The 15848-nt window shown below is 36.8% G+C and overlaps 1 pseudogene; it reads left to right on the top strand.

The window, feature by feature from the left end:
• Positions 1-545: 545 nt before the first annotated feature.
• Positions 546-12485, top strand: LOC148916460 (7-deoxyloganetin glucosyltransferase-like; annotated as a pseudogene).
• Positions 12486-15848: the final 3363 nt, after the last annotated feature.

Here is a 15848-nt window from a genome sequence, read left to right as displayed (position 1 = left end):
TTCTTCTAGCAATGATTCTATTGGTGACAGAGTCCCTCTTGTTTCTATGCCAGCACCCGTGCTAAGGGATGATCAGGTACAAGTGCTTTTACCAACTAGCTCTCACTATGATGATGTTTCAGTTCCTACTGGTTCTGTTAATACCCATACTATGACTACCAGGTCCAAGGATGGTATTGTTTGTAGAAAGCCTTTTTCTGATTATCAATGTTATTATACCTCTATTCCTTCACTGCCTGATGAAACTGAGCCTGCAACTTATAAGTTAGCTTCTCAATCTCCAGTATGGATAAAAGCTATGCAGGAAGAACTTGATGCATTACACATGCAGGGTACTTGGATTTTAGTTCCAAAACCATGCCATAAAAATGTTGTTGGCAGTAAGTGGGTTTACCGGATTAAAAGAAACTCAGATAGAACTGTTTCTAGGCATAAGGCTCGTCTAGTAGCTCAAGGATTTAGTCAGGCCTGGATTGGATTTTAGTGAGACTTTTAGTCCTGTCGTTCGACATACTACAGTTCGATTAATTTTGAGTATTGCTGCTATGAACAAATGGTCCTTAAGACAGTTAGATGTTAAAAATGCTTTTTTACACGGAGATCTTGAAGAAGAAGTTTTCATGAGGCAACTTCCTGGTTTTGAAGATTCTGCACATCCAGAGTTTGTGTGTCAATTAAAGAAATCTCTTTATGGTCTTAAGCAAGCTCCAAGGGCTTGGAATGCTAAATTCACTGGTTATTTACCAGCTATTGGTTTCAAATCTTCTCATTCTGATCCAAGTTTGTTTGTCAAGCATACTGGATCTGATATTGTCATTCTTCTTTTATATGTGGATGATATAATTCTTACAGGTTCCAAGGCATCTTGTATTCAAGAAGTGGTTGATGAACTGAGTGCAGTTTTTGAAATGAAAGACATGGGAAAGCTTACCTATTTCTTGGGTTTACATATTGATTATAATGCAGAGAGTGATATATTTGTAAGTCAGAAGAAATATGCTAAAGACCTTCTACATAAAGCAGGCATGAGTTCCTGCAGACCCTGTTCAACTCCTAGTAAGCCACACACTCAAGTATTGCAGTCTGAGGGTACTCTTCTATCTGATCCCTTGTTATATCGCAGTGTTGTTGGCGCTTTACAGTATTTAACATTTACTGACCAGATTTATCCTATGCCGTTAATTCATTTGCCAATACATGACCTGCTCCTACAGACCTTCATTGGTTACTTGTTAAAAGGATACTCAGATATCTTCAGGGCACTCTAGATCATGGATTGAAGTTCTCTACTGGTCCTTGGCAATTACATGCTTTTAGTGATGCAGATTGGGCAGGAGATGTGAATACCAGAAGATCTACTACGGGATTTGTGGTTTTCTTAGGTCCTAATCCAATTTCATGGCAATCCAAGAAACAAACCTCTGTGGCTAGGAGTTCAACAGAAGCTGAGTATAGATCCTTGGCACATACCTCAGCTGATATAGCTTGGATAAGACAGGTATTGCAAGATTTAAAAGTTTCGCCCACAGAACCTGTTTTGCACTATGACAATTTATCAGCTATTGCACTTAGTTCTAATCCTGTTTATCATTCACGAATCAAGCATTTGGATATTGATTTTCATTTCGTCAGAGAGAGAGTTCAAAGAAGAGACTTGATTGTTCAATACATACCAACTGAAGAACAAGTGGCTGATGTATTTACCAAAGGTCTTCATAGTCCTATTTTTCTCAAACATTGTATTAATCTTAGATTGGGGAACCCAGCTGGGTTTGAGGGGGAATGATGACTGTACATGTCTAGTCAGCATATTATCTGTAGCTGTAGATCACGTGTATATCGTGTGGTCAGTTAGGAATTGTTAAGCAATTGCATAAAGCTGGTATGTACAGTAATTGTTCATTAAGAAAATACAACCAGTAAAATTCTCTTAGAAATTCATGTGTTCTCTCTCTAGCTTTCTTCCTCCTTATCTTTCTCTGCACATTTCACTTTCGTTATCACTTCATGATTGCAAAGGGGAATGACTTGGGGGATTTGCTGTGAATCTGGGGAAGGGTCAAATCCTTGAAGCTGAGCTTTAGGGTTTATTTTTTGATCTTAAACTGGCCCTGGATAAAGGTGTGTGTTAGTAGGATTGTCATTGAGTTGGACTCAGCTCTAGTTGTTATTCTTATTCAGCAAATGGACTCCTATTGTTTTCATCCCCTTGCTGGTGTGCTGTATAAGGTAATCAATATTTGGTTGAACATTTTGTCTGAAAGGATGAGAATCTGCTTCCTTTTGTTAGTCAAAAACAGAACACCCTCCTCCGTCCTTGTAAAACAAGTGAAGAAAAATCAAAAACAAATTTTGACCATTAGTAATCAATCCCCTTCAAGTTCCAAGCCCCATGAATACTATACTATTATTCAAAAGGCTCTCTGTTCTCGCTCTTGGGTATGTTGGAGGATCTCGAGCTCTTGGGTCTGTTGGGTTTTCAAGTTCTGGGCAGAGAGAGGGAGGGAGATAGGAGGAGAGAGAGAGAGCGAGAGAGAGAAAGTAGGGATTTTTGTTTTGTTTTAAAAAATCTAATTTAATAATTTTTTAAAGAATTTTTTATTATTATTATTTTCCGAAATTGCCCTTCATTTCGTCTCTTTCTAACTACTGTTTGGTTATGAGGTGGGTCCCACAATTGCCACGTCAGCAGTAAACGTCTGACTTTAACGGTCAACGTGGCTGGTGTAAATTTGTAATATTTCGAAATGTTGGGTACGAAATTGATTAAAATGAAACCTTGGGGTCCATTTCGATACTGACACTAAACCTCCGGGTACTAAAGTGTAGTTAATCCTTTCCCTTATCCGCTCAAAATTTTTGAGGACATCGCCTTTGCAAATATTTTATTTTATGGTTCTTTTTAGCAATGACTTTGTTCCATTCTGCTTTCTGAAAGTTCAATTTGGTTTTGATCTCTTCTAATCTTTCAAAACATGTTGATGTGCCTTATCATGTCAAGTTTGTTAAATTTAAGGACATTGTTGCCCATTCAAGTTAAGATTTGGTTTGACCCGCTTAAGCTCTAATCGATTGATTCATTCTTCCTTTAAACCCTATTTTCACACATGGAAGCCCCACTTTCACCATTTTCATTTTTTTTTCTTTTCATTTACAATATGATTTGAAAGGAAGAATTGGTGAAGGCAATTAGGGTTTAAGTTGGTCAAATCAAATCCTAACCTTTTATTAAAATAAAATAAAAAATCAAAGAGAAACGTCATTAGATAGTCTTCAACAATACAATCAAAGACTTGATATCTAAATGATCAATTCCACGAAGGCAACAAACTAACATGCTAAAAACAAGAGCAAAGCGGACAAAAGCCACACTAAAACTACTAGCCTACATGACCACAATTAAGAATAATTCCAAACAAAGCCCACAAACCTAACATAACCGAAACCCTAAAGCCACCAAGGAGCCTAAATGAACTCTACCACGACTACCTGAAGAAGCATTGTCTCAAAAGTGGAGACATTGACACGCTTCATCCTCCTCGCCTCTATAGAGTTTTGCCTTAGGACTCACAAACTAAATCCTAACTTGAATGAATAGAAATGCTCCTGAATTTGACAAAGGAATTAACTAACTTAACAAAAGTGGAGACATTGACACGCTTCCAAAGATTAGAGGGACTCAGAACCAATTTCAAAGTTGAAATAAGGTCTATGTAGTCATGGGGGCATTGCTAAAATTTTCTCTTTATTTTAATGTTAACTTATATTATTCACAAGTTTGTATTGGCAACTTTTGTGCCCAATATATTAATGAAGCTAATTTTCCCACTCCACTTTTTTCTTCTTACACTTTCTTTTGTTGGAAATTGTATGTTCCCGCACCTCTTTTGTCTACTTACATTCCCTTGTATGTTATAGTAAAAAGTATTTTTGAAAAAAAGAAAAAAAAAGGAGTGTAAGTGGATAAAAGGAAAGTGGAAAAATAAGCATCCTATATTAAAGGAGTGTATTAACTTTGTTTTTTGGTTTTGTTAATAGTATGTCGTGTGTGAGAGATATATATGCGGACGTGATATCTTTGAAAATGAAGTCATGAAATTTCTCGATATCTCTTGGAACTCAGGGCCATTGAGTCCAATCCACTAATTCAGATGGGAACAATAAATCTACCAGAAGAAGTTAAAACTAGATCATGGTGGTAAAAATATCTTGAATATTATGTATACTGCCAAGAGAACAGATGTAATGCAGATCTAGATTTGCTATAAAGTTTACATCTCTCGTAGTATTTTGAATCATGCTGTGTGTCTCCCATTCCCAGCTCAAGGTCACATAAGCCCAATGATGAATTTAGCAAAGCTCCTACATCACAGAGGCTTTCACATCACCTTTGTCAACAGTGAGTACAACCACAAACGCTTACTCAAATCCCGAGGCCCCTCCGCCTCCACGTCTCCCAGGACTTCCGTTTGAAGCCATCCCCGATGGTCTGCCCCCTACGGACGCTGACGCTACGCAAGACATCCCGTCTCTTTGTGACTCCACAAGCAAGACTTGCTTAGGACCATTTCGCAACCTGCTTGCTAATCTTGACAAGGCCCTCCCACCGGTGACTGTATTGTCTCCGATGGTGTCATGTCATTTGCCATCAAAGCCGGTGAAGATCTTGGAATTCCGGTGGCGCTGTTCTGGACTACAAGTGCATGTGGCTTCATGGGCTACACGCAGTATCGCCAACTTATTGACAAAGGTCTTACACCACTCAGAGGTACATGTTATGTTACATGAAAAATAAAGGGCACTAATTAATACAGTAAAATGAAATTTTGTGATATTATTATTTGTATTGGTTTGGTTGTTATATGAAAAGCAATTAAATTAAGGGACTCTCAAATATTCATCGTTCACCCTCCTTTATTTTTTAATTATTTTTCATCTATTTATCCATGCAATTTTCATTCAGAAAAGCCTTATGAAAATGAGATTGAAAACTTAAAAAGATAAGATAGGAATTATAGAGAATGATGCTATATATATATATATATATACAGTCCCCTTCTATTGAGGAATCACTCAAATAATTTTATTGTGGACATCCTTTAGGATCCTCTACAAATTTTTTTTCAACAGTCCAAATCATCTATTTTTCAAGTCTACATTCATATATCATCCTTGCAAAAAATTAAACAAATCTGAACCCTTGACAAAGGTCTTAAACCCTAAACCCTTGACAAAGGTCTTACACCACTCAAAGGTACGTGTTATGTTACATGAAAAATAAAGGGCACGAATTAATACAGTAAAATGAAATTTTGTGATATTATTATTTGTATTGGTTTGGTTGTTATATGAAAAGCAATTAAATTAAGGGACTGGCAAACTATTATATTCATTGTTCACCCTCCTTATGACCTAAAAAAAAAAAAAAATCATTCACCTTCCTTTAGAGCATCCACAATGGGCTCCTCAAACCACCTCCTTAGAAAAATTTTAGGGAGGATTTGGAAAAACACATCTTCAACTATGCTCCTTATCCGCCTACTAAAATAGGGAGACCTCTAGGAGCTCCTAAATCTGAGGAGAGAAAAAAGACTCCTAGTAGATCCCTATAATTTAATGTTGCTTTATTTAATGAGTATTTCAAACTTTTAATTAATATTTATTATTTTTTATATTATTTTTTAATATAGATTGACCAATTAAAAAAGAGTTATAGCATTTATGACTCCCTAAACTAGAGAGCATGATTGGAGTTAAAATTTTATAGAGAGCTCCTAAAATAACTTTTATATGTTTTTTGCTAAAATTTAACTAAAAAATAGAGAGCATGATTGTGGATGCTCTTATTTTTTTTAAATTATTTTTCATCTCATTTATCCATGCAATTTTCATTCACAAAAGCCTTATGAAAATGAGATTGAAAACTTAAAAAGATAAGATAGGAATTACAGAGAATGATGAGCATTGGAGTACCAAATAACTACCTTCGAGGAGGTCTGGATGCTATGTGTTTTCTACTACTTCTCCCTGCTTTCATCCTTGTTTACATTAGCGTCCTTAAAGTAATAACGTACGGATCCGGATGAGAGAATAGATATATATATATATATACATCCCCTTCTATTGAGGGATCACTCAAATAATTTTATTGAGGGACATCCTTTAGGGTCCCCTACAAATTTTTTTTCAACGGTCCAAACCATCTATTTTTCAAGTCTACATTCATAGATCATCCTTGCAAAAAATTAAACAAATTTGAACCATTTTGGTATACAATTGTGTCATACAAAATCAATGAATACGGTGCTTCAAGAAAGTACTAAAATTTCAATAATTCTTGAGTGGTCAAATGATATCGGATTCAAGTGATTTTTTGTAGAGATGATATTTGAATGAGTATTTACAAAATATATATTTTGATTAGTGAAATACAATACAGAGTGGGTCCTTGAGGGTGTCCATCAAATAAGCTAATTTGTGGGATCTCTCAATAGAAGCTCTCTGTATATTATATATATTGCTTTTATTGTTTTCTTGTTAACTTGGGGAGTGATATGGTTCTCATCTAACAAATTATGTGATGCTCTGAAGCCCACGTCGGTAATTTGTTGGGAAAGATGGCCATTACAATATGTACAAATATTAAGCCTATAAGAAAGAATTTTTATATCTTTGTTATTTAATTTGGGATATAGAAATGGTAAGCAGCTATGACAAATTCTATGTATGCTTTTTTAGGTGAGGCTTCTCTAACAAACGGGTATTTGGACACCACGATAGACTGGATTCCAGGAATGAAGGATATTCGTCTGAGAGATCTCCCAAGCTTTGTACGCACCACAGATCCAGAAGACATGATGCTAAGCTTCGCCATGGGGGAGGTAGAAAGAGCTTCCAAAGCTTCTGCTATCATCTTAAACACTTATGACACATTGGAATATCGAGTGTTGGAGGCTTTTTCTTCAATGTATCCTCCAATTTACACAATTGGCCCCAATCACTTGGTTGTGAACAAGATTGTTTCCCAGATCACTATATCGTCATCCATCGGTTCCAGCCTTTGGAAAGAAGAGCCTGAGTGCCTACAATGGCTGGATTCCAAGGAACCCGACTGGTTTATGTTAATTTTGGGAGCATTACTGTTATGACACCCCAACAGCTTGTTGAGTTTGCTTGGGGTCTTGCTAATAGCAAAAAGCCCTTTTTGTGGACAATTAGGCCTGACCTTGTGAAGGGTGACGCTGCTATTCTCCCGTCGGAATTTGCCCAAGAAACGAAACAAAGAGGTTTGTTGGTCAGTTGGGCACCACAAGAGGAAGTTTTGAACCACCCATCCATAGGAGGATTCTTAACACACAGTGGCTGGAACTCCACCATTGAGAGCTTGAGTGCTGGAGTGCCAATGGTTATATGGCCATTTTTTGCGGACCAGCAGACGAACTGTTGGTTCTCGTGCACTCAGTGGGGAGTTGGCTTGGAGATTGATAGCAATGTGAAGAGGAGTGAAGTGGAGAAGCTTGTGAGAGAATTACTGTCCGGTGAGAAAGGGAAAGAGATGAGAAAGAATGCCATGGAGTAGAAGAGAAAGGCAGAGGAAGCTACTGGTCCAAGGGGTTCTTCATTACTGAATTTGGAGAAGTTGGTTATGTTAGAATTCAGACTATGATCTGATTTGTAACTTGCATGCTACTAAATTCTACTGAATGAGCAGAGGTTTTTCAGAGAGATTTTTCAGAGTGAGAGAGAGCTTGAAGAAGGAGCTGAAGGGAAATTCTGTTCTCATTTCTCACACACACACTGTGCACTCATTACAGCTGGAATAAGATATTCCAAATTACATCATCCAAATCTAGCCATCCATTCTTCTATTCTAAGATTAGATCTTAGCTGTCCACTTGGACTATAATCCAAGGGCTCACATTTAAATCTGTAAATTTAAAACTAAATACAAAATCATATCAGCTAAAGCACTTATATTTCAACACTCCTTCTAAGTGTTTAGCTGAGATCACTCCAAGCTTTCTTCTCAGGTATTCAAACTGATCTCTTGCTAGAGCCTTAGTAAAGATGTCTGCAGTCTGCTTTTCAGTTTTGCAATACAGTAAATCAATCTCTCCATTTCGCAAAGCATCTCGGATAAAGTGAAACCTTCTGTTTATATGCCTTGTCGTATGATGATGCACCGGATTCTTGGTTATGGCAATAGCAGAGGTATTATCACGTAGAATTGTAGTAGAACCCACCTGTTCTTCCCCAAAATCTGAGAGAACAAAGCGCAACTAGATTGCTTGTGCAGTAGCTTCTGCTGCACTAACGTACTCTGCCTCTGCTGTAGACAAAGCTACACTACTTTGCTTGACTGAAGCCCAAGAAAACACACCTGATCCAAGATTAAATGCACATCCAGAGGTACTTCTCATGTCATCCTCACTCCCTGACCAATCACTGTCACAATAGCCAATGAGCCTTGCTTCTTTTCCTTTCTCATATGCTATGCCATAGTCAAATGTGCCTTGAATGTACCTCAGTACCCTTTTGGCTGTTCCCATATGTTTTCTAGTAAGTCCATGCATAAATCTAGCCAAAAGACTTGCTGCAAACATGATGTTTGGCCTTGTTGCAGTCAAGTACAACAAGCTTCCAACTATCTGCCTATAGATCCCTTCATCAGCTTGTTCACTCCCATCTTCCTTGGATAGCTTTTCATTCATTGCAAGAGGAGTAGCTACAGCTTTACAGTCCTTGAAGCCGAATTTGTCTACCAATGTCTTAGCATATTTCTTATGGTGCAAGAAAATGTAAGACTCGGTTTGTATCACTCCTAACCCCAAGAAATTGTGAAGTAAACCAAGATTAGTCATTTCATATTGCCTCATCATTTCAATTTTGAACTCCATCATCAAGGCTTTTGAGCTTCCAGTGTAGATAATATCATCTACATATAAAGAAACGATAATAATACCACTTTATGCAGCCTTTACATATAGTGTTGCCTCACTCGGACTTCTCTGGAAACCTACCTTGGTGAAGTAAGAATTGATTTCTTCATACCAAGCTCTTGGAGCTTGTTTAAGTCCATATAATGCCTTCTTGAGTCTATACACTCTGTCCTCTTTGTTCTTAACCATAAAACCAAGCGGTTAATCCACATACACTTCTTCATGCAACACTCCATTCAAAAATGCAGACTTCACATCTAACTGAAACAGTTTCCACCCTTTTTGTGCAGCCAATGCCACCAATGTTCTAATGGTATCCAACCTAGCCACAGGTGCAAACGTTTCATTGAAGTCTACCCTTAACTTTTGAGAATAGCCCTTTGCCACTAGTCGAGCCTTGTCTTTCTGAACTGTACCATCCAAATTCAGCCTGGTTTTATACACCAATTTGACACCAATTACTGATTTATCACTTGGTCTATCAACCAACTTTTAAGTCTTATTCTTCTCTATCATTTCTATCTCATTCTCCATTGCTTTCTGCCATGCTTCATCCTTAATAGCCTCTTTAAAAGTCTCAGGCTCGATAATACACAAGTTACATCTTGCATACACTTTTGCAATACTCTTGTATTTCAGAGGTGTGTGATCAACATCTTGTGATCCTGAGTCAGAATCAGTATACCCCCCTTCTAAAGTCTCTTCTTGACTCAGGCTAGAATCATTCGGTTCCTCTTCTCTCTCAGTGAGTGTCTCATTAATAGGTATTGAGATATCACATTCCTTTCGTGCACTCCAATCCCAAACAGCTGCCTCATTGAATATCACATCCCTAGAAACAATCATTTTTCCTAATGTAATATTATATAATCTGTAGCCCTTTTCGTAGCTGTCATATCCTAGAAATATGCATCTTGTACTAGCAAAGTCAAGCTTCTGCCTTTGTTGATTTGGAACATGTGCATAGCACAAAGAACCAAACACTCTTAAGTGCTTAACTCCTAGCTTTCTACCACTATAAGCTTCAAATGGAGTTTTCTTATCTAAGGCCTTAGTTGGACATCTGTTCTGAACATGCACAACAGTGTTTCCTACCTTAGCCCAAAATTCTAGAGGCATCTTCTTCTCAATCATCATGCATTTAGCCATCTCCATAATTGTTCTATTCTTTCATTTTGCTACTCCATTTTGCTGTGGTGAATATGCCACATTTAGCTGCCTTTCCATTCCCATGTCTTCACAAAACTTGTTGAATTCATTGGTAGTATATTCTCCCCCCTTATCACTTCTTATTTTCTTCAATTTCTATCCACTTTGCAGCTCAACAGTGGCTTTAAATTTCTTAAAGACATTAAGAACTTCTGATTTGTATCTCAAGAAATAGATCCAACACATACGAGTACAATCGTCTATGAAGGTAAGAAAATACTACTTCCAGCTTTGGTAACAGCCTACATTGGTCCACAGACATCTGTGTGTACCAACTATAGTGGGATTGTGGCTCTGCTTGTTTTTTCTTTTGGAAAGGAATCTCTGCGATGCTTTCCAAAGGTACAACCCTCACACACTTCATTGACAGGCTTAATTTCTGGCAGTCTAAGTCCCATTCCCTGATCTTACAGTAGCTTCAAACTGGTGAAGTTTAATGCCCCATTCTTCTATGCCAAATTGAGGATGACTCTACATTTGCTCTTAATGCAACCTATAAAGTTGTGTGAAGCTTCAAAGGAAAGCTTCTGTTGCCTTTCATTGTCACCTTAATAACTATATTTGATAGAGAACTATCATCATAAATTTCAGCCTTATTGGCACCAAAAATCAGAACATATCCATGCTCCATCATTTACCCTACACTGAGCAAATTCTCCTTGAGACCAGCAACTAACAGGACCTCTTTGACATACCTTCTTCCCATCTTAGTGTCAACAACAAGATTTCCTTTTCCAACAACATCAACCAGTTGTCTTGTCCCCATTGCAACTTTCGCAGTTATATTCTTATCAACATCAACTAATACGTCTTCTCTGCTGCATCCGCTATCCAAATACCATACATCATCACATCCTTTTACACTAGTAGAGCCTTTATTACTTGCATAGAACATGGTTGGTGTGGATTCGGTCTGAGTAGCATAGTTGAGCTGTTGTGCTAGTTTCTTGTTGTAGCAATCTTTTGCAATATGCCCAAATTTATCACAATTGTAACATTTTGGTTTTCCCTTAAATCGACACTCACCAAAATGTAGTTTTCCATAGTGTTTACAGGGGTTTCTAGCTCCATCAGGTGGTTTATTATCCCACTTTTTGCCTTTTGTCTTCCAATTGTTTTGATCCTTAGAACCACTTTGACTTACACTATATTTTTTTGATTTGGGATTCACACTAAGACTAGCAAATGCTTTCTTAGTCTTATCTCCAGAGTGCCTATCTAGCCTTAATTCAAAACTCTTCAAAGAAGCTACCACTTCTTGTACCTCAATTTCATCCAAATCCTTAGAATGCTCAATAACAGAACAGATTGAATCATAAGCTGATGACAAACTGATTAGTAATTTTTGAAAAATCCTTGCTCTAGCTAAATCCTCTCCATAGCTCCTCATTTGGTTTATAAGATCAAACAGTTTGGTAAGATAAGCAGAAAGGTACTCATCATCTCTCATTCTTGTATATTCAAATTCTCTACGTAGAGCTTGCAATTTAACACTTCTAACCTGTTTATCACCATGGAATTCCTTCATCAAGATGTCCCAAGCTCCCTTAGAGGTTTCTTCACGAGAAATTCGGGGGGAAATCTCATCAGACACTGCTCCTTGAATCAGACCCAGAGCTTTAGCGTCCTTTATGAGTAGCTCAGTGACAGTCATCTTCCCAGCACCACTCGATTCTTCCTTTTCTTTCTTCTTTGCATCAGATTCACCAGCTCCCTTCGAATCTGAGCACTCTATTCCCTTCTCAACCAATTCCCAAAGCCCATGAAATTTGAAAATGGTTTTCATTCTTATGCTCTAGAACTCATAGTTATCACCTCCAAAGATCGGCGCTCTTAACTCTCCACCTCCAGACCCTGCCATGTTAGACCCAGATCTTCAAGAAACCAAGCTCTTCAAATCGCTTCTTTCTTCACAAATTCAATCGCCCAGCTAAACAATCGAACCTGGCTCTGAGGCCATGTTAGAATTCATACTATGATCTTATTTGTAACTTGCATGCTACTAAATTCTACTGAATGAGCAGAGGTTTTTCAGAGAGATTTTTCAGAGTGAGAGAGAGCTTGAAGAAGGAGCTGAAGGGAAATTCTATTCTCATTTCTCACGCACACACTGTGCACTCATTACAGCTGGAATAAGATATTCCAAATTACATCATCTAAATCTAGCCATCTATTCTTCTATTCTAAGATTAGATCTTAGCTGTCCACTTGGACTATAATCCAAGGGCTCACATTTAAATCTGTAAATTTAAAACTAAATACAAAATCATATCAGCTAAATCACTTATATTTCAACAGGTTAAAGATGTACTGCTGCAGCCATCAAAACCCCAGTAGCTGGAAAGATAATCAACCTTGGTCCAGGGGGTTCTATGTTGTTATTTTCTCACACCTCAGCTTATGTTTTTTTTTCTTTTATTGTGGAATCAATTTTATTTTTTTCATTTTTTATCAATGGCCGAGGGCTTTGAACTTTACAATTTGTTTTATAGAAAAGTAGTGTGTGCTCCCGTACTTACAAATCAGTGGCAAGTATTGCTATCAATAATCTTCGATGACCATAACCAATACATGGCCCCAAAACTTGAGCCCACTTTTCCCGATATTTTAAGCAGTTTGATACAATAATTGTTTTGGCATTTGAGTTGTTTTTTCTCTTCCTTGTTTAGTATAGGTTCACTTTGGAAAAAGACAAAGCAGAGAGAAATTTTGTAAAAGAAGCCAAAATGGACAAAATTTTGGATTTCCTAAGGAATCCTTTACATTTGCATGTCTTTGATAACTGTTGTTTTTGAAGCCGCAAACAGTATTATATATACCCAATATCCAACCATAAACTTATTTTTCAATAACAAACAAATAAAACTTCATATTTTTCTTACATTCTGTATGGAGAAGAAGCACATCTAAGTTCGCCAGAGATCAAGGATCCGATGCTGGATCCTTGATTTATAGATAGTTGAATCCTTAGAGATAGACACTGTGGGAGCAAATATTTTCGCCTCCTAATCACAGCACGCCACATGGAAAAGAAGATTATCTCTTAAATTAATTAATTGAACCAGTTTATCTAGCCAATTAATTAATATGATATTATCTTTATTTAATAAGATAATAGCATTAATTTAGATATTATCCTAATAAAGAGAAGATAATATCGTTAATTCAGATATTATCCTAATAAAGAGAAGATAATATTACTAAATCAGATATTATCTTCAATAAAGAGATTTAATCAAGTCCGACTCGATCCCTACGAATTTGGGTAGAGAATAAACTCGTCATATTCTCTACGAAACCCTAGCCCCGAGGCTCCTATAAATAGACGACTTCATTCATCATTCAAGGTACATCTAAACCTACTCCTACTACCCGAGAAAAATACCCGAAGCTCTCTTTCCCTCTCCACTCTCCACTCTCCACTCTCCATATGTTCTCCACACGGCTCCAGCCACCACACATGGCTCCGGCCGCCCTGTTCACACTATACATAAATTTCGTACCATTTGCTTAGCTATTATTTTCCTACAAACACTCGAACTAACTTAGGCATCGAAGGGCCTTTGGCCAGCACCCCCCGGGTGTGGTCTATTTACTCCAATCTTTTTTCCATGAATTGAGGAAGAGAGATAAGGAAGATCGAAGGTTGAAGGATCTAGAAGTGAATATTCTCCCACGAGATTATTTGCACAAATAGACATCCATTGAATTGAACTTCAAGCACTGAAAATGGGTGAAATTATGTCTTTAGGACATTGCCAATATGCACGCCTCTACATAAATTAAAGTTAATGTCCTCTTATTGTACTGTATTAGTTCATTAATGCAGTTTGTATTATTATTTTTTGTTTTATATAAATATTGTTCATTGCATTAATATATTGATCTTAAGCATATAAATCATTTACTTATTGTTCCTAACAATCTATTGGCAAAATTCATTTAGGGTTTGAGTGAAAACTTCTGGAGATTGTTGATATATGTTTTATTTTTGCAACTTAAATTATTAATTAGCATATATAATTTTTGGTGTCTTGTATTTCTTGTTAGGATATCATGTCGCATGATGATAATAGACCGGTAAAGAGAGGAAAAGCTATTTATTCATTCTTCAAAAAAAGTGGTAATGATAACAAGGATACACCTTTTGCATCTAATGTTGATACTTCAATTCCTGAGGAACTTATTGAACTCGAATCTCAAGAAGTTGAACTTAAAGAGTTTGTTATTGCTTCTTTGGAATGAGATCTAAGAAAACACATGCCAATTTGTGAACACCCAATCAATCAACGTGATGAGATTAGAAGGTCTCATATCAAGTTGGGGCCTTATCAACCTAAATTTTTTGAATATCCAAGGACTTTGTTCCGGCAACAAAGACGTCATTTTCAATATTATTGGCTTTCACAATTTTCATGGTTAGAGTATTCTCCTTCAATAGATAAGGCATATTGTTTTACCATGCTTTGTCTTTGAAAAAAATTCAGCTAGTGGGTCTGCACTAATTACTGATTGGTTCAGTAATTGGAAAAGAGTTAATGATGGAAAGAATTGTGCATTTTTGCTTCATGTTGGAGGTCCATCTTCACCACATAATAATTGTGTTAGATGTGCTCAAGACTTAATGAAATCATCTGAGAATATTGAGAAAGTTATTCATAAACAACCGAAAGATCAAATTTTGAAGAACTGGCTATGACTTAAGGCAACAATTGAGAGTGTTCGATTGCTTACATTTCAAGCATGTGCTTTTAGAGGTCATGATGAATCCATAGACTCAATGAATCATGGCAATTTCATTGAATTGATAAAATATACAGCACAATGAAATGATAAAGTTGCTGAAGTTGTTTTAGAGAATGCCCCGAGAAATGCTAAATAAACCGCACTATCGATTCAAAAGCAAGTTTTACGTATTCTTGCTGACAAAGTGAGAAACAAAATTAGTGATGAAGTTGGGGTATTAACTTATTGTATTTTTGTTGATGAAACAAAAGATGCATCTAATAGAGAGCAAATGGCCATTCATTTTAAGATTTGTTGATAAGGAAGGTTTTGTAAGAGAACGCTTTTTTGAGAATGTGAGGGTTGAAGATACTAGTTCGTTGACACTTAAAAAACAGTTATCTCAGGTTCTTATAAATTATGATTTCCAAATTCATAAAATGTGAGATCAATGATATGATGGTGCTAGTAACATGCGAGGTGCATGGAATGGACTACAAATATTATTTCTTAGAGATTGCCCATATGCATATTATGTGCATTGTTTTGCTCACAGGCTACAATTAGCATTAGTTGCAGCATTAAAAGATGTGGCTCCTAGTTGGCTATTCTTTTCAATACTGAATTCCATTATTAATCTTATTACTGCTTCTCCCAAGTGCCATGGTGAGTTACAATCTACCTAAGTAATTGATATTGCACATATGGACACTGGTGAATGTGAGATAGGTGGAGGGCTTAATCAGATTGGTACCTTGCATCAGCCTAGAGCTACTCGTTGGGCCTCTCATTATGATTCTTGTTTAGATTTATTAAATATGTTTAATGCATCTTATACAATTGTTGAGACCTTAATTAAGGATGGAGCCATTAATTCTATATGAGCGGAAGCAATTGGTACGTTCAAAGCAATGACATCTTACGAGTTCATGTTCATCTTGAATTTGCTAAAAAAAAAATATGGGACTTACTAAT

The sequence above is a fragment of the Prunus mume genome, linkage group LG6, assembly GCF_029339155.1.
Source record: "Prunus mume cultivar Tortuosa linkage group LG6, ASM2933915v1, whole genome shotgun sequence".
Lineage (NCBI taxonomy): Eukaryota > Viridiplantae > Streptophyta > Magnoliopsida > Rosales > Rosaceae > Prunus > Prunus mume.
This window is presented reverse-complemented; position numbering and strand designations above follow the sequence as displayed.